The sequence below is a fragment of the Copidosoma floridanum genome, unplaced genomic scaffold, assembly GCF_036245765.1.
Source record: "Copidosoma floridanum isolate Cflo_tuat_1 unplaced genomic scaffold, Cflo_Japanese_pri ptg000001l, whole genome shotgun sequence".
NCBI lineage: Eukaryota > Metazoa > Arthropoda > Insecta > Hymenoptera > Encyrtidae > Copidosoma > Copidosoma floridanum.
This window is the reverse complement of record NW_028321878.1, coordinates 3,006,341-3,026,944: the sequence shown is the minus strand read 5'-3', so window position 1 is coordinate 3,026,944 and position 20,604 is coordinate 3,006,341. Positions and strand designations below refer to the sequence as shown.

The following is a 20,604-nucleotide window of genomic DNA, read 5'->3' as shown; positions in this document are numbered from 1 at the left end:
AATTACAATTAAAAAAAAAAAAATTAGGTGATTTGAAAAAAAAGGTGTGTGGGAAAAATTGTAAATGGCTGGTTTAGCCACGATAATCAAAGGAAACACGAACCAAATGAGACATGTGGATGTTTTTCTCGCCAATTTGAACTGTAATCGAAAATTAGAACCAATAAAAAACAAATTCAGAAGAAATTCAATGAAAATCCAGGTCAAGCTCGGCCAGACCGACAAGTCAGAAGTATATACATGTATATAAATATACGTTACATGGTGTACAATAGACTGGCGCGTTACATAAATTTCACCGAACCCTGCACCGTAGCTTGTAAACAGCGTGTCTATTGCGCTCACGTCAATTTGCGTGTTCGAGTTCAATCAAAGGCCGGAAAAAAAGAGAGGAGGAAACAGAGAAAAGAACAAAAAGAAGAAAAAAAAAAACCGTGGAGAGGAGCGATTCCATTGTACCAAATCGAAATGAGAAAACACCGTGGAAGAGGATTCGAACCGATTGTTTCGCAAACCGTATAGTCGCTTCGTCCGATGTGGCTCGCGAAAACCAGTTCCAGCAGGTTCGACGCGGACTATTTTTTTTTTTTTTTTTCGTTGGCTAAAATACCAATGGGCACGCGTAGACAGGACCATTGAAGCTTTTTTTTAAAACCACGCGCGTGCGAGCATCTTAAAAAAAGGGTTTCTAAATCGAGAGATGGCAGACGGATTACGTGATGTTTCGACGACTTTTTAGTACCAACGGCTTCTGGTGGCAACGACCTTGCGCAAACTGATATAAGTATTTTCAGGCTCACGGACGCTATGCTCCTTCCTACGCTACTTGTTCTTCAAAAATTTTGTTTTTGTCGGCTCTTCTTCGCTGATGGGATTCGTACGATCAAAACACCAGCTCACCAACACCTCCAACTTGTATTTAGCCAAAGAAAAAAAAAATTTTTTTTACAGAAGGTATAACCATATAAATCATGCACTTGGGGTTTTTTAATGAGTAATAATAACTGTAGGTATTGGATTTCCGAGGGAACTGTTGCGACTACAAGCCATTGCAACGTTGAGATGAGAAATTGTCTTTTTTAATTCATATTAGTTATTTCAAAAATTTAGAAATTAAAAAAAAAAAAATAACCTACTCCAATAAGTCTTTGTCATAATCTGCTATGTAAACTGTGAAATGGCTTAAATTCCTGCTCCACGTAGTTACGTTGTCGCATTAAAACAATCATATCACATTTCTTAGGGCATTTCAAGAAAATATTAAGTAAGCCATTATTCATGATACAGGGTGTAAAAATATACTTTAAAATTTTCTCTCAACTACGCCCAGTTCATTGTTTAATAAAAATTGAGTGGTTTTAAAAACTTTTCTTTCTTTTTTTTTTTTTCTTTTTTTAATTATTTTTTTATTGCTGCATGAAATATAATACCTATTTATAGATCATAAAATATTGTCACCAACGTACTGAAAAACCCTTACAACAATAACAAGCTAATTAATTTTTCTGAAAATAACATAAAAAGTTGGCCTCTACACATTCAGTGTAGTAATAACAAATAACATCTAAAATCTTGTCAAGGCCTCAATATAAATTGTACAATTTTTGGATGAATTTATTTCTAAACGTCAAAACATCAAATATGTGTTTAGTTAACAAACACGGTAAATTGACTATCACGAGTGAGTCACTGATAAATTTTGTTTGTTTGTCGAAGTTAATCTTCATTATTGTATTGTATTGTATATTTGTACAGGTAAATTACATCTATCAGTGTACGTATGAGTACCAATTTCTTTGTCACGTCACTACTATCTGTTATCTTAATGCGTTAAAAGAAATAGTAAAGTGGTGTAATATGTTTCAATTTCATTTGGACCAAGGGAGCTGTATATATATGAACAAACGAATCGCAAGATGTGACGAAAATTTGTAAACGTTAAAAACGCGAATCTATTGTTTCGCACAAGTAACGAAGACAGTACGAGGATTGGTGTTTTTTCATCGCGTTCTTAAAAACTCAAACGAACGAACGAACGAACGAAAGCATCAACCTCGAAAGCGAGAAGATATGACGCATCAACGAGCGAACGATTAGGAATATCAGAATGACGTATACATTGAACTTCATTGGCTCTGATTGGCCTTTGGTCGTGTAGGAAAGAAAGGAACTGAAAACAAAAGTAAATTCCCGATCAAGAATCTTTTCAACGATATATTCATACCGATGCTCCCTGTGCTCACAATGAAAAATATTCAATTGAAAAGTATACAACGAACGTTGACTTGATTTCTTTTTTCACTCGCGTCCATTCGAACGTGTGTACATGCTTTTTCCGGACTTATATAGCAGCCAAAAATTCCCCCCAAACGCGCTTAGTCACACTTGCGCGACTCGACGAAACGAGTGTTGCTGTACAACCCTTTTTTTAAATTCGCGTAAACGCGCCACTAAAATTCCTCAGGAAGACCGTACCCAACACAGATCACCCACCGATTTCGAGGCGATCGCACCAGAAAACAATGCAATTTCTCGGCAAATTTTCAAATGCACGTCGATCGTCTTATCTCTCGAAACGCATCGGAGCAGTTCACAATCACGGCAACGCACCCACCTATGTACTGATGTATGGTTCAGCGAGCAAAAGCTGATGTACACACAGCACAGAAACAGCTTTTATCAGCAGCAATGGCTGATGGTTTGACGCACGAAAAGTGTAAAGCGAAGGAAAAAAAAAAAAAAAAAAAAAAAAAAAGACAATATAGGGACACTGGCCACTTTGTATTCGCGCACTTGGAGGTCAAACCGGCGCGCAAATAGGTGATCAGTCGAGAGCTTAATCGAGAAATGGAAAAAAAAAAAAACGAGATGAGAGCGAAAGAAAGATTTTGACTTACGGTGTGCGGCTTGCCAAGTCGCGCGGGAAAGTTGCCCGGATCGGGAACAACCTAGAGTGCGACGGAGTCAGATCGAAAGCTTATATTATACACCGCGTGCAGCGTAAGCCCGGGCTCGATAGCGCTCTTTCTCTCTTCCTCCCGTTTGGCTCTCTTTTGTCGTCACGTCTCCTCCCCCCCCACCCTCTTTTGTCTGAACCACTCGCGTATACGACGTTGTACCAGTATGTACCTATTTAATACGGTGGGGGTGTGAGTATGGAAGAAGAAACGATATGTTGTTGCAATGTATTGCGCTGGAAGACGTGTTCTTGAGGTCTTCCTTCTCTCCGGCTACCGATCATGCTCTCGGCTTATCGTGCTTTGTTTCTTCCTACACCTGCTTCTTCTTTTCGATCACACGTGCCTCCGAATCCAATACTTACGCAGGCATCGGACACCTGTTACGTATACACGGCTGTGTACGCGTGTTGGGTCCAATCCGCATCTGCATGCCTTTTGCCGATTTTCAAGTAGTGGGTAAGAAATGTACATGGATGTGTGTATGTATGTTTGGTTTTTTTTTTTAGTGACAAATACAAAATTAACAAGCTAATCGATCGATCAGGTAAAATTTGACAGGGACTCAAGTACTGATTACAAGAGCCACTTGATACCCGATCGCAGCCGCTCGCCAGCCGAGTTTTATCGAATTGCAGGTCTTATCGAGAGCTAAAAATAAGAAGAAGAAAAATAGCAATCCAGAAATCGCACTCGAGACTGATTTTCATTATTATTATTATTATTATCATCACAGCGCATTAGGCGACTGTAACCGAGCAAATCATAAGTATAGAAGAACCACTGCCGATTTTTTTGGGCGCACGTCCTAAAATTTCCAATTTATCGTGTACAGATTATTCAAAATTGTTTTATCGACGAGAAAATTTTTATCATCGTTTTTCCCCCCTAGATTTCGTCGCGATAAACCAATACGGATGAGCGAGTCGCGGTGATGCGAGGAATTAAGGGAACAAGAGTCAATCGATCCAACTGAATGAGTAAAGCACACATATTTAACTCCGTGTGGGTAATATATGCACATTATCGTGAGCGACGAATCTCCGATGGGCGACTTTGCGTGCTATTTTTCTTTTTTCTTTTTTTTTTTTTTTTTTTTTATCGCACACGCGAGGCTTATAGTAAACATGTAGTCATTGCGCAACGGCGCGTAATTTCTAGCGCTCGGAAATACAACGAAGACGAAAGCGCAATATACATGTATAGCAACTCGTTCAACGAACCCACCGCAGACGACCTTGAGAGGCTGTACATGCTTATTAGTAACGGCCAGTGTATATATACACGTATATATACCCAGTATCGAGGTAAGGAGTTTATACATATTTGTATGGGGGAAAGTGGCGCGTGTGGCCTGATTCGTTGGCATTGGCAGCTACGCTATTTATTGGCGCGAATCTTAATTTTTATAACTTATGGTTTTGATACGTCGGCTTGGTTAAAAAAAATTTTTTTTTTTTCTAGTTTTATGACTCAAACTAGTGTTTATAAAAGGAACGCAAGTTGTCGAAAAATTCGACAGATTGTCATGATAGAGCTAGTTGAATAATGATTTGACATGAGTAATTGAGGAAGTAATTGAGCGAATATCACACAAAATGAAAATTCTTATTTGTACTGATTTTGAAACATTCATTGTCAAGCTCTGTCGAATACTTTTGGATTTAGGCTGCGCTTACATGCAATCTTATTTACTTAAGATTGGAAGGCCTCGGAAAAGTTTCAATTTACTTCGGTTTTAAAAATCTCTAAATAATATGTGGAACTGAGAAAAAAAATTATTTACCGACATTTTAGTAAGAAAGCATTGCCAAAATATATTGTGTTTGTAGTATAATTTGTAAAATAACAATTTACAACTTTTATACATCGAAGACGATGGTCGGTAAGTTGGATCACTCGCACAATCTGACAGATGTCACAACATTTAATGCCGACAAAAAAAGTTTTATCTTGCCTATTTTTTCTTTAACAATAGCAAATGCAATAATTCTATTACAATAAAATGATTTTTTTAATAGGTTACATGACAGCCTCACTTTGTCACACTCGAGCGCTCAGTAAACTAAAACTTGTGTGAGGAACAATTAGTGAAGAGGTATGAAAAAATTATTTTTAACAAAAAAAAACTGCATCTTGAAAATTGAATGATCAAAGATGGAATAACAATATTTTTTTATTTATTATTTATTAACGCGGAAAACATACGGTTTGAGGTGGTTTGATATTGTTTTATCTAAATTTTGACATATGGTGTACGAAATTTGGGGATTTCGTAATTATATTGTCTTGGATTAATTTTCGAAAAATCTATTTCAATTTCAACAAATTGTTTACTAAGAATATTTATTTTTGTACTTATACTTGTACCTTTTTTTCGTCCAGATATCTTTGGAGTCGTAAAAATAATCCTATGACAACTTAGTTTTTTAATATGTGTTTTTCACAGCAACTGCAACTTTTACAATTTGAAGTTTGACCAAGACATGTATAATTATAATGACTAAAAGCAATAATTTTTTTATATTATTGATATTTTTTTCCAAACAATAAGATAAATATTTTTCTCAAAGAATTACAGTACAACGTGATTTTCGACACGTCGTAATTAGTCTTGTTAAAAAAAAAAAAATCAAAGAAATCGATGAAAGTGCAACACGAATTTAAAAAAAAAATGCATTTTCAGCTCGACACCTAGTAGAAATATACCCACAAAAGCTTAAAAGGGATCAATTACCATTTTTTTTTTTTTTTTCATGCTACATTAAATTTATGACACGAGTGTTTGGACAAGTTGCATCCGGTGTAAAGAGGTGTCCCAAAGAGGAATTCGATTAGATTAGAAACTGTTTATTTATGCCATGATCCTATGGCCGTATGTCAACGGTATACAATTACAGAGCATTTATAAGTATTTGTGACAAAAAACATAGTGACGACACTCCGCATTTTACAAGATATTTCATGTCACCATTAAAAACTATCAAAACAATGCCAATGAAACAAAGTATTAATTTTTTTAATTTTAACTGACTAAATTCTACTTTTGGACGCACAAGTAACCAAAAACTTGGTTCAAGAGCAAAGCATATACAGCCGCATGGGATAGGCTGTCCATCGGTAGCACACAGGTGGCCATACAAGGGAATTGAATTGAATAGTTTATTGAAGCTAAGGACTCAGGGGGTCCTTAATAGCCAAAGCCCAATACATTGCCTTACATTCGGCGGAAATAGTAGGCACGCAGGCCCGCTTACATTGTTTGAGATTCAAGCTGTGTGTCTAATCTAGTGCATATTAGTAATTAAGATAAGAGAAGAAAAAAAAAGTATACATAAATTTAACATAAAATTTGAATAAAAATAAGAGAAGTAATAATAAAATTCAATTGTTGATTTGTGCAGTTGATAAACAAAATACTTAATAGTAGTATCACATCCCTCAATTGAGCCGTAAATCTATTGACTCCAAATATTGCAAGAGGTCGATCTTGAAATTGGGTGAGGCAGCCTTTTTCCGAAGCTTAACTGGTAGAGTATTCCACAATCTCGCCGCTTCCACCGCAAAGCTGCGTCTATAAGACTCAGTTCTGGCCCAGGGAACTAACTATAAGGTCAGTTACGGACGACCTTTCAGAGTTCTCAGCACGAGCAGCTCGAAAATTGATGTTGACATCAAGGTACCCCGGAACCTTATAGCGCAGAGAGAGTGGGAGACCGGAAACGCGCGCGACCGGCCAAAACAATATTGTCGAATGAAAGCCCGACAGGAAGTGGCGATGATAAGATGATCGGGCGAATCCAACACCCGAGAGCACAGTATACATATATACCTATACGCTCTGTCCAAGGAGCTGTTATTGGATACGATTGCTTTTGCTCCCTCCCGTTCGCAATGGTCGCATGGGAATTCCTCGGTGATATACCAATGATTTTCGTCTACACGTGCATCGATTTTTTTTTTTTTTTTTTTTTCGCGAAAAGTTTATTTTTGTCCACTGATCTTTCACCCTTTATGGTAGAAACAAACATCAATTTGGTTGCTTTCCCCTTAAAACTCAGCCAATGAAAAGCTCTGACAATTTTTCCCCCTTTTAATATTAAAATTATCGAAGATACACAAACCACGTAAGGGCGAAATTCGTCCAAAGCAAATATCAGCTCGATCGATTGCACGCTAAGCTGTAATACGTTTGACACATGTATAAGCGCAACGCGCATCAAAAATAGACCTTGTGAAAATGTAAGATTCCTTTGTGGATCGAATTCGTGACACCGGAATCGAGCGATAATACACACACGCGTACCGATTTTGTGTGCCTTTGCCAAATACACCCCTTGGAGCTCACTGTAATCTCGCTCACTATAAAAATATAGTTGTAAAAATGTTAGTCCGAAGAATTCCACCCGCGGAGTGCAGATTCGCGCGTGACGCGTCGTATGCAGACGCAAGTGCGAAAAAAAGCGCGTATTTCGCAATGATTTATGAAGGAGTACACAGAAATAAGGATAGACACATTGCACGCACGCACTGACGGAGGGGGGGGGGAGAGCGCGCGATTAAGTATAGTTTAACATGTACGACTCATTGTGATTCCATTGTTATTTTTTTTTTTTTCTTTCCAAATCGCGCTTTTTTCCCCCCTTTGTGTATCCCGCGATAACATTTGGGACGTCAATCCATCGGACGGCTGCGATACACGCGCTTGGGAAAAACCATCGACGCTTATACAATATTGTCTCCGCAGGTGTACGCGAGAGAGGGAGAACAAAAAATTCAGGTATAAAGAACGATGGCGAGTCACGCGAATGATTGCAGCTCAAATCGGCAACGAGAGCTTATTACCAAGAAATATATATATATATATACTTGTCAATGATAGTTGGGAGAATCTGATCTTGATTGGGTATTATTTTCTTTAGCTTATCCGACGCCGCTGGGAGACTTATATGGAAGTGAGAATTTGTGTTTAGTCGTGCAGAGAAAATGCGGTCTTGCTCGCCGATGGGTCGACTTATCTTGTGGATGTTATTGTTTCCAGTACATCGAAGGTGATGGCAATATGGAAAAATGGAAGCGACCGGAAAAATGACGGTTAATAGATGGCAGACCCAAAGTGTCCCGTATTTGCGCGTAACGTTGATTTTGGTAAAGTATTACACGCACATTTTGGATAACAAAAGAAAATGGACTATTTCGACATGACAACTACGACATACAGGGACATTGTGGCAAATCAAGACGTCTGGCTTGAACCTTTCTAATTCTATCGTGATCGGACCGTATGTCATTGCGTGTACTCGAGGTGTTATTTCCATTTCAATGTTTTCAGCGGTATCGCACCCACACGTATACCGTACATTATTTATCAAATGAATGAATTACGCGTAGGAAATTACCGAGGCTTAAACCAGATAGTATTATTTGAGCGCGTTTATTGAAACTCGAGCGTTAAAAGTTTCACTCGCAACCCTGAAACGAACCATGTAATATATACATATATATACACATATATGTATACACACACGTATATGCACGATTGTAAATCAATGAGCGCGCGATGTTAGCACAGCGGTGGTAAATATTACGCGCTACTTTGGCACAATACGCACGTACGACGTGTCACGAGTGCCTATTTGGCTGATTTTCCAGGAGGTCGGCACGACATTGTTGGGAACTTAATCATTTTGCCAAATTATTCTTGCGTTTCATCAATAATTCATTCATCGACGCTAAATCCACTTTTACAGTTGCAATTTACGTTTATTTACGTTGAGAAAAACGTCCTGGTACATGATGTTGGTTTTTTTTTTTTTTTTTTTGTTAAACGTTATGTCAACCATGTTACAATGACCTTTGGTAAATAAGGATAGCTTTGTTCTCAACACAATGCCCAAATGATTGTCAACTTATAAATAGCAATTGAAAAAAAAAAAAAAAAAAAAGAAAGAAAGAAAGAAAAGCTTATCTCCGGTGCCACTTATCACTTGATCCATCGGACGATTTAAAAAAAAAAAAAAAAAAAAAAAAAATAAGAAAAAAGAAAAATTAATCCACTGTCGAGAAGACCTTTATCGCGAGTTTGAGATGTAATATAAATAGAGTTGATAATGAAGTTTCTGTTTACTCGGGCCGACGAAAAATATAGATTACAACTCGACCACGAACAAAACGTTTCGAGAAGTATACGTATACACCGATGTACAAGTTCAGCAAATAAATCGAACCCCCCCCCCCAAGTTATCATCACAGTTAAACACACACACACAACTTTTCCATCGTACCCATTGTAAAATAATCTATACGTGTTACACGTGTACATAATATGTGCATACGATCCCGGAAAACCCACCACAAGTACGGGCAAAAGCTAAGGCGTCCGTAAAAACTATGACTGTCAACAACTACTCAACAGCGTAACGCAGGTGGAGAGAAAAAAAAAAAAAACCAATCTTTCAATTTTTAAAACCATCGGTCAACTGTGCGAACAATACCTGCGCGTAGCGAGAGAGAGAGAGAGAAAGAAAAAATTACGTCAAACGGGGCCGGGCCTTTTGTTCGAAGCTTCGGGAGATGAGGCGGGGTCCCTTTGAAACGCTCGAACGAAATTACCGATTAAAATCACGGGAGAGCACGTATACCATATAGGGCCGAGGCAGCTGCCTTGACCTCCCTTCCGTCCCTCGCGACGCCAAGAATGAAAAAAAAAAAAAAAGGAAAATAAATACAAACAAAAAGGAGGTGGAGCACCCACATCCGCTGGCTCGGTTTTTTGTCATGCAAATCACCCCATCGCTCGCTCACCCCAATTGAGCCCGCTCGCCAAAGCCATACACTGCCATCAGCAAATTACGCATCCTATGTATCGTTATTGTTATTATATCATATTATGTACATGCACACGTGTATATATATATATACATGGGCACGGGTCTCCTTGGTATCATTCGTCTCATCTCCGTACTCATTATCAATTTCTTAGACCCGTCGCTCCTGATTCCCATTGCTCCCCCCCCCTTCCCTTCCCTCGCCAACTAGTAAATTAATAAACTACTGCTGATGGTACGCCCACCGAGGCTATATACTATATATATGCGCTCTAGCGCAATCTAGTTCCCGAACTCGCCGACTTTGTCCTCCGTTCTGCCGTGCCAGGCTCAACTATGATGAACGGAGGAGGGAAGGAGGAAAGAAAGAAAGAGCACGCGTTGCCGATTTCATATAATTATCGGTATCGGAGGACAATCGCCCCCTGCACGATGTGTATACGGATTTTCCCAGCGCGAGGGATCAACGCGACACGCACGTGCCACACACCTGACCGGCATCACGATTCGATTAGCGTTTTATCGGCTATCGCGTTTAATAACTCAAGCATATCGAGCGCGATTATTTTTTTTTTTCTCCCCGCACTCCTCTCCATTCCTTGCACAATAATCCAGTTGACGCACCTTGGCAAGAACGCTGCATGATAAATGTATCTTTGTGTAAGCGCCGTTGGTTTTCCTTTCCTCGTGTATACCGATTTTTTTTTCCCCACTCGTTGATTAAGGGAGTCTTCGCGCGTGGAGGGATGAAAAACACGGAAAAAAGGGAATCGGTTTGTTGGGTATAAAGGCATCACACGGGCGTGGGTATGATTTTTTACTTGCAAAGAGAAGCATTGTCGAAGAGACCACGCGAGTAAAAATTCGGGGTGGGGGTAGCCGCGCTTGTAAAATCGTTAGCTATTGTATATGTATTATAATTACACGTACACGTAGGTGCAAAGGATAATACACGATTGAAAATTATATCCGGCTGTTTAACGACGAATTAGCTGCTTCTTCTTAGATTCCTGCACTTTTTCAATTGTCACAAACAAGTACAAATCGCCTATTTCCGTTTCTCTCACTTTTGAGTCTTCGGCGCGATGATCGTCATATAAGTGGACGGGAGAAGGCACGTCGTCGTCGTCGCAGGCGCTCTCGCGTGTATGTATCACTTGAATTCAATCGCCGCTCATGTGAAGATAAGGGCTATTTTGCTTGTGTTTTAATTGCACGAGAAGCTCACCTCGAAACCAATATAAAAAAAAAAGAAAAAAAAAAAAAAAAAAGAAAATGAAAAGCAGCGATGTAGGGGTCGTACGGTTGCAAGTAAAATAACGTGAGCTGCACACAATGTATATACACATCGTACTTACCTAATCATAATATTGTATCCCGATCGGCTCGTCAACCGCGAAAGCTCACTAAGCGCACACGTATATATCCTCCCTTTCTCTCGAGACGTCTCGCGGATGTAATATAATATGGTGTCACTTGAAATCGTTGCCGCCGGGGTAAAGGCAATGCTTTTGGGCTAACCACTCGAGTTTTCGTACAATCACAAAGGGGGTGGCTGAGAAATCACAGTAGCGTGTAGCGGGGGGTCCGGTTGGCTCGTCGATGTGGAGGTAACTAAATAAAAACGCCGTGCGCTGGACACACTCGGGTGATGCTGCTGGTATACTGTTGTCGCTACACTATAGCCCACTATATGCGCGTTATCCGTGCACGAAAGCACCCTCCCCCCCACCCCCAACCTATAGTTGGCTCTTCTCCGTATCAATCTCTGCATCACCCGTGTGTGTGTGTACACGTATCGCTCGCTCTTTCTCTCGTTACGTCGTTTTGACGTGTGATGCATATGGGTGCAACTGTCTCGTTGGCTCTGTCATGGTGTGTACCCACACCCCATTGTGTATACTTGAGCAGTACAAACATATATACAATGAGTATGGCCAATGTTTGCTGGGCCACGCTGCAGTGAGTACAATGATGTCTCTAGCACGTCATTGACGATGCAGTGGTTTCTTGGTATAGATACGGGCAGACACGTGCATTTCATCGTTGAATCCCTGAAACGGTTGCACCGATTGTTTTGGAACCTTTTTTTTCTCCAAAGATCGGAGGAAACCCGAAAGATCCAAGGTTGTGTGTGTAAGTGTTTCCACGAATAACAAATTATGCCTCGCGATGGGCCTGGACAAAAAAAATAGTTTTAATCTTTTCTTTTTCTTTTTTTTTTTTTTTCATTTAACTCTCCTATGGGAGATCCTTGTTTTGCGTACGCGGTGCAAACAATCCGCGTGCGTCGAAGGTGAGAGACTCGGTGATTTTCTCGTCGTTCAACCGGATCGAGCCAGTCCCCGGCGAAATCATCGCCATTGACGAACCGATATTCCACGTACTATTAAGTGCGCGCGCGGAATGAAAATAAAAAAATAAAAAAACATGCAATATAGAGTATACCTGAGCATACATATAATGTGCAAGTACACCTATACGCGCCATACTATGTATAATATACATGTACGGATCGAGGAAGCGAGATGGAGGAGAGGTCTAAACCACCATCCAACTGCAGCGATTTGCATAACAGAGACAATGACACTTTTCTCTCTCTGTTATGTTTTCTCGTCTGTTTTACATTGCATATACGTGGATTACATCGTATAAGCGCTGAGCGCACTCCACCATCAACAGCTCTCTGCCTATATACGTAGTACGTGGGGATAGGTACTCTCGCAAATTGGATAATTTGTGAGCGTGACGCATCGGGTGTTGGAAAGGATTCAAAGTTCGCTTGACGCCGGCCCGCGGAGTGGTCCAATTTTTTTTTTCCCCTTCACCAAGTACATCATCGCCATTAGGATAGTTTTAAAAAAAAAATATCGCAATCGTATAGACGCGCGTCTGACCAAACTTGGCCGGGATCTACTGGAAACGTGCAACTTTAATAATTATACAGGCGATAGGCTGATGGTTTCGGCAATTGTACTTCAATACGCCTTTCGTAACCCGATCCGCAAAACTGTGTTGACTCGCAGAGGGCTCCTTTGGTGGTGCATCGAGTGCATCACACGCCGACATAGATGGAGGATCCGGGCCCCAGGGGGTGGATGATGTGCATATATAGGTACACAGAGTTCATCATCGAGTTCGGGACGGCGGAGCGCACAAAACTATACTTACCGATTTCCCGGCTCCTGCGGAAAATAAAAGAAAGCTACTTTTAAAATTTAAGCACCACGTTGACAAATAGAGATCGGGGGGGGGGGGGACAGTAAAATTTCTCTCCCATGAGTAACACGTAATTACCACGTGTATACGTACAATTCTAGGTAAAAACGCGTTGTACGAGGCGTAGGTATACAATATACTTACGCATACACATATATGTATATACGTGGTAGTGGAGCAAGAAATTATCTCTGCAGTGTGTCCAGTATCACGTATATATATATATATTATACACGTACAGCCCGGGATCGAGGTTTAAATTGCCGTACAAGACTTTATCCACTTGGGCTGACGGTACAGGCTGCCCCAATCATCCTATTGACGGCACTATATATATATATATATATATATATAACGTGGTCGTCGTCATCGGCGCATGAATGGCCCAGCCGCAAGAAAAGCGGTAAGTATAACATTTACATGTACATGTGTATGCACTATAGGTACCTACCACGAGCAACAACAACCACACGGCTCGCCCCGAGAGGATCAATTTGTTCCCACGGCAGTGGCAATCGGATCACAATGGGACTTGTTTGCCGTCGTCGTCCGGATTGTCGATTATTTCGCTTCTATACGTACAGACTCTGGTGGCCACCTCGTGCATTCGGTACTACATATAATATATTGTATAGGTACTTACGCTGATGCGAGTTGTTGCCGATGCGCCATGCTCGAGTTGAACGAACTCCTGAAGTGTATACGTGTCCAATCTCCCTCGCTAAATGTGATTTTTTTTTTTTCACCGCATTTTCATGATTATTTTGCGGCAGGGAACAAGTGAGACGTTTGTCATTATTCACCAAAGTACAATGCACTCTCGCGCTATTATTTTATGCAAACAAGTAAGTAGTGAGTATCGCGCCCTTTCTCAAATGATCATTGCGCAACGGGGGTAAACAAAAAGTCACGACAACGAGACAAACGAATTGCGTTTCTTTTCTTTTTTTTTTTTTTGTAGCAGATGCGGCAAAGAAAAGCTACGCCATACCCCTGGCTTGTGCACATATAGTCCGCGTCGTCTGACATTACGTTAAATCATCTTTTACGTACAAGTAAGTATACACTCGAGAGATGCTGCACAAGTCGCAAAACGGAAGGAGTAGATAAAGATACGAGCACGTATAATAAGCGAAAAGTAAAAGTGTATAGCCGCGGGAACGATGAGTGTATATTATATCCTCGGTATATGATTCCCGGTAGGGGTGCAACATATAGATACGGGTGAACAAGAGACGGCCATAACAATGTAGCGTATTTTATAACACGTGCATAATTATATACCTTATACATGTGCCTTGGATTACTCGGTGCACGTAAAATGTATCATCTCTCTTGGTCCTGACGCGGTTGGATTGTTTGTGACCCATCATATGAGTATGGCGTAAGATGCATACACATGGGCAAGTAGGTATACACGTGGATCGGTAATCGGTAATAACTTATTCACACTCCACCAATTGGAATTCAAGTGGGCAAGAAAATACACAGATCCCTTTCTCTCCTCTTTCTCCATCCGCAGCCCTCGTTGCGAGGCGCCCGCTCCTCTGCAGCTGCAAGCTTATATACTTACACGTGATTGTATTATATACCTCCGGTCAATTTTCACGCTGACGATATGCGCGGTGAATATAGCGCTCGAGGGGGCCCAAATGTATTTAGGAAACGAGATCGCATTACCGCGTTGACAAAGTACGGGCCGATCATCGTTTCCTTGGGAACGCGTGGGAAACGGAGAATGGTAACCGGTAAGAAAAGTGATGGCAGCCTAGCTGTATACGATCATCTCGGAATCATTGATTGGAAAAAGCGTTGCGCACATGCGAGGAAAAATGGATAAATGTGCTCCGAGATCGGTATATCCGCGATATCTATATCGATGACGGATAAATCGGTAGGTGCCGCCACCTGTGGGATACCTCGGGTCTTATTAAAACGTATGCCGCGCGGCAGAGCTACTCAGCTACCAAGATCCGGTTCGCTTGCACGGAGGGGGCAAAAGACATACAGATTATTTTCACCACGAACAATTGAAACGAGTTTACTTGGGGAACAATAAAATCGTATAATCGAAGGTATCGAAGTGACATACGTATAACCCACCTGCACAGTAAGGGTGCAAGTGAACAAAATTGATTATTGTTGAGAGGCGCTGCTGAGAAAAAGGGATCGTAGACAGCCGAGGATCGTGTAAAAGGTGAAGCCTGCCGAACAAAATCGGCCCATCCGATAACCAGCAACAATATTGCGCAACCTCTCTGCAGCGGAGGCACGGCAATTATGTACATACTTTGATCGGCCTATGAAACCACCTGCATTCCTGCGCGTCCCCCTCTCTCTCAACGCTATACATAAAAAAAGTCAAAAGCTGCAAAAGAAAACAATGAGAGATCTCTCTTTCTCCCCCGCTCGCGTCACGTGAGCTATATATGCGCACAACCGATGGCAGTATATATATATATACGTATAGGGCGCGCTTATGAATGAGCTCTCACGAGCGCAATCGTTGTGTATGTATACACTTCTCATTTTATACGAGCCAACGATGAGAGGAGACATTATCCATATATGCGGGCCGCAGGAATACTTACTTATACATATGCATATAGCTCGTTATTCGCTCGTGCGACGGGGAATGCGAATTTTTCGCGGCGCCTCGCGTTCATTCATAAATGCGCCGAGCTGTGAGAGAGAGAGAGGGCCCCCCTTCGGCCTCTCTTTCTACACTCTTGTGTGCTTCATGCCTTTCTCTTTCCTTTCCATCTCCCTCTTATGCGTGTACATATTATATACATACATACATTCGCATGCATGAATACATACATAATATGCATACCCACACAGGCGCGAGTTGTACACATCAACGTCTGCTGAGATCTGTGCAGCCGCGTTGCAAGTTTTCCCTTTTTCTTTTATGTTGCTTAAGTATGTGTTTTCCTTTTTTTTTTTCCATTTTTTATTTTTACGGCGCGTTAGTGTGCGCGTTTTTGCAGGGTGATCGGATCGCGATATGCACAGCGATATATAACTGTATATGGATGCATTCCCATAAGGGCGCGCAGGAAATCGCCGAGTGATCGGTAACTCTATACATGCATCTGTATATGTATGAGGGCGAAGCGGGAGGAGTGGAGAATTTTCAATATATAGCTATAGGGAGTACAATATAATACATACATAGAGAGAGAGAGAGAGAAAGAGTAATTCCCGAGAGACGAGTATATAATAATATACACACAAGTGCGTTTATGACTCATGCGTTTTCACTTCTGCGAGGTGCATGTGTAGGTATATAATACTTATACAGTATTACACGTCTTATTAGTGAAATGAGAAAGCGCAATGGGGTTTTGTTTTTAGCTCGTTGTAGGTATATACTTGCCACTACTGGCATTCGTCGTAACTGTATTGGTGCCATTTGTATAGATGTACCATATTTGTGAAGAAATTCGATTAATATCTTTTTTTTTTTTTTTTTTTTTTTTTTTTTTTTTTTTTTTTTTTTCAAGCTCCATACAACTGTTCATTAACCGGAGAAATGGTAATTTTTGTTTTTACCCCCTATCAGCGCACCCTTAAACAATCGTACTTTACGCACCTGTTTTCGCAGTACTTATCAGACAGTCGCGCAAAACTAGTTCGGCCTGTTGTTATTATAACAAATACTTATCTCATAATTATATGCACATAAGGTCGTCCAGTCAGTCAAGAAAGAGAGAGAGAGAGAGTCCCCATACTTGCATGTGCTGTAACTTGTATCTGTCGCAGGCGCGCTCGCTCTGTACACCCCGTCTCTCTCTGCGCGACCGCTTCATTCATCGACGGGCACTCAGCGGCCTTTGAAGGTTGCCCGCTGCGTATGCACATGTGTATATATATATATATATATATACGCGAATATGGTACGCGGCTGTAGGAAAATAAGAAAAAAAGGGGGGGGGAAGGATTTTTAACTTTAATGAAAATCCAGTGAGTTGCAGTGGCAACGGTGAAAGAGCGTCGGAGATGGGAATGCCGATTTTTTCGTGTGACCGTAGGTACGCGGAGAGAAGGGGTGACTTTGCATATTGTTGTGTGAGAGGTGAGCGAGAGGATTCGAATTATTCGCGTTGAAATTGGAAAGTAACTGTGTTTTGTATGGGAACTTTGAAAAAAAAAAAAAAAAAAAAAAAAAAAAAAAATTGAACGTTCAAGTGTGTACAGTTGACGAGTATGGTTTTTTGGTCTGGTAAAGTTCACATAATCAAATACAGTTCGATACACAGATGCAGTATTGGAAGCCTGTCTCCAATGTCCTATATACAGTCACATTAAACAGATAAAGAAAGGGAACGGGGTCGCGAAATACCGATCACAACGCCGTGTAAGTAGTTTTTTTTTTTTTTTTTCATCTCTCGGGTACAGTATCGTGCGCCTGTGTATGTATTAGATGTGGAAAAAATTGCATGCAACTAACCGATCCCAACCGATCTTCCACGACACAACATACCCGCGTACCAAGAAGGAAAGATAGAGTTCCGGCTGTAAAATGCTTATACAGAGACGCGAGTGACTGCAATACCCCTGGCGCAAGTATACTTACTTATAACAGTGAGTAAAGAGCAAACTGCAAGCTGCCGTGCAGGCTGCGGCCGCATGCCGAGTCGGAGAGATGTCAGTGACCCAGAACTTCTCGTACACGGCAAAAGCCGGCGGTATGTGCACGAGTATACTTCTAGTACTATATGTATATTTATGCAAGTTTTATATATATACATAAGGTATCTACAGAGTGTGTACTTCATGCAGAGCTTGGGAACGACGACTTTCACTGGCTGGTGCGCGCTAACGCGTTCTATATATACATATGTATGATGTAGCTCCATAATCTTGGGCCTTTTAAATTTTCGAACTTGGCGCACCCTAATGGGACTTTTTATCGATCCTTTTCAGTTTACCTGGGCCTGTTGTCCCGTGTGTTCTGTATATATGTTTATATTACCTTACATAACGTTGATAATTCATGATATTATGTAATTATGTACATGTACATGTATTTTGAGATATACCAATAGCGAAATCGGTTCAAAATTATGCGCACCAACACAAAGAAGGTGGTCTGAAAAAGCTTGGAAGAATATTGTCACGAGAACCGATCGAGAGGAAAAAGAAAATTCTTTTTATACATTGCAAACAACCAACGAGTATGTATAGAATCGTTGTAGCCATATTTTGTGCCAAACGATCTTATTTCACAAGACTTACGGTGTGCACATTAATACACTTTTCACGCGCAGTTGACATCAATTAAAAGACCTTTCGAGGTGTAATGGGCCCGCGCTAACCATATAAATCTCAAGACGATTGTGTATAAATGGCGTCCCTTTTAAAGAAACCGACTAGCACATGCAGCCATCGTGAGTTGGGCAACACTTTGAAATATATATATATACCCGTTGCATCGGATCGTTTGGCGCATTGCGATACGTACCTATATGTATTTCTTTGAATCTGATGCCGATTTCTGTACCTTGACTGCAGTATATGTATACGTGATGCAACGCGTGCTCTTTGTCCTACTTAGCGTTCCCTCCGCAACGTAGAGATCTTTCATTTAATCGATTTTCCGTTTCTGGTGGTACACCTTACCGATCTTGAGAAAAATAATCGCCACGCTTGGCGCGCCATTTCGACCTGTTGAGAATAATCGAAAAAGGAATAATGGAATCGACAGGAGGATATACGCTGAAGCCACCGGTGCCCTCGAAGATACACGTTCTCGTATATACATAACGTCATTTTCCGTGCCCTTGAAATCCTCAGCTTTTGTAGTTTCCTTGTGGCCTCGAAACGATCGGTATACCCATTGTACACACGTGCACGGCTTTGACTACAAATTTAATCATCTACCGGCGCTAATTTATTTATAGAAATCGCTGCTCGAGGCGCCATTAAATAAGACCATGAAAGGAACATCCATGGCATACCGATATCTGCTCCGTTTCTACTTCAAATGAAAGATATCTTTTATTTTTCGCATAAAAGTATATAACCACGCATCAGAACAAATGTTATCCCCAACACAAGCTTTGCCGATTTTCCATACGCTCGAGCTTCTCAAAAGATTCACAGCAACACAAAAACGCTCGTATACCGATACTGATCTCCATAATTCTACATCCCCAAGATCGGCAAGTGATGTGTTGTTACTCGTACGCGAAATAACGTAAACAGTTAGGCCAATCCTGTACTTACATGTATATATGCGTATTCAACCGAGGCCTTGAAATAATAGCAGCTCCGAGGTAAAACGATTGCGGGTACATATAGCAAACACCACCCTCACCCATTTTTTATGCGCACAGAGGGATCCTCCGCGTGTATTTCATGCCCATATGGAGCACACACGCGTGTATATACATCATATGGTCGGCAATCAAGTGCGCCACACGCCATCGCAATCTCTCAAGCGTAATGTGCAGGTATATCCTAGGCTCGAGGTCCATACAGCCACCCTCTCCTCCTTCAAGCCTCTCTCGGCTCATCTCGGATGCGGTGTATTTTTCTCCTCATCGTCTATCCGCGAGTTAATACTCGCTGCAGTGGAGAGAGAGAGGCTAAAGTGCGCACACGCGAGGGGAGGGGGGGGGGTGGTGCAATCTCTCGCGGTCTCTGCAGCAGAGGAGCAGCGTGAGAAAGAAAGGCCAAGATACCTATCCTTGTACCGATACATGTTCTATTTCTGGTCTTTCCGTGCGCCGCCGACGCCGTGCAAGGGAGAATAAGCTATAACTGCACGCCCGGTTCATCGGCTCTTCTTGCCCGAGCTGCTGATGCTGAATGGACCTTTCGTCCCTCTCTCTCTTGTACAGTCTCTTTGTCCGTCCTCGTCTCTTGGCGAGGAAAAGCTCGGAGCAACTCTGCGGATCGTTTATACTTGTAACAGGTAAGTACACGATGAGCATAGTACCTATATAGATATGACGACACTAGCCCCGATCGCTGTACACATTTCTCTACAGGACATCCTTTTTATGTTATATATATATATACTGCATCCTTGTGGCGCTCTCGGAAACTCAAATTAATAAGTGTATACCTACATGAGTATAATATATGTTATACAGCGTATATGAATGAACGAGTGAATCATGAAAAAATGAATACTTACCTATACTCGCAAAGTTTTTTTTATTTTTTTTTATTTTCGTCTTTTGTTGTGATTATTTTTTTCTTTCTTCGAGAGAGAGGCCGCGCGAAGGTTCGTCTCCCGACTTCCCCCCCATGCGGCGTTAGTCATCTCTGTTTACTCGCGTGTGTGCCTCTCAATTTGGTGTTTTTTCATCGGGGGGGGGGGGGGAAAGTATTGGGGAAAAATCGGATTCCAAGGCGATGGCGACAAACTCGGTTCGGGGACTCGCGAAACTTTCGGAAAGTAATGCAAAAACGATTCGTTGGCGCGCGCGTGCGATGTATACATATAATTGCGTTACAATAACGTGAAATGAATAAAAATAATCTGCGACTGAGTTTCCATTGAAAAATTTACGCGGAAAAACGATACATCAGCTATACACCTGAAACGTATCGAGCGCGGTAAAAAATAAAAAGGGGAATCGATT

General features: G+C 41.2%; 1 protein-coding gene across 2 annotated transcripts in view; it reads right to left on the bottom strand.

Moving 5' to 3' along the window:
- The window catches only part of LOC106640434 (synaptic vesicle glycoprotein 2B), a 31,315-nt gene extending 19,898 nt beyond the window's left edge, over positions 1-11,417 (bottom strand). Inside the window, exon 1 of one of the 2 annotated variants that reach the window (XM_089589334.1) lies at positions 11,143-11,417. The gene's annotated coding sequence lies outside the window, so the exon portion shown is untranslated. Of the gene's footprint in view, positions 1-2,897; positions 2,985-11,142 lie in introns of those variants that run through there. The other variant, XM_089589299.1, reaches the window with a different exon arrangement.
- Between the last annotated feature and the right edge of the window lie 9,187 nt (positions 11,418-20,604).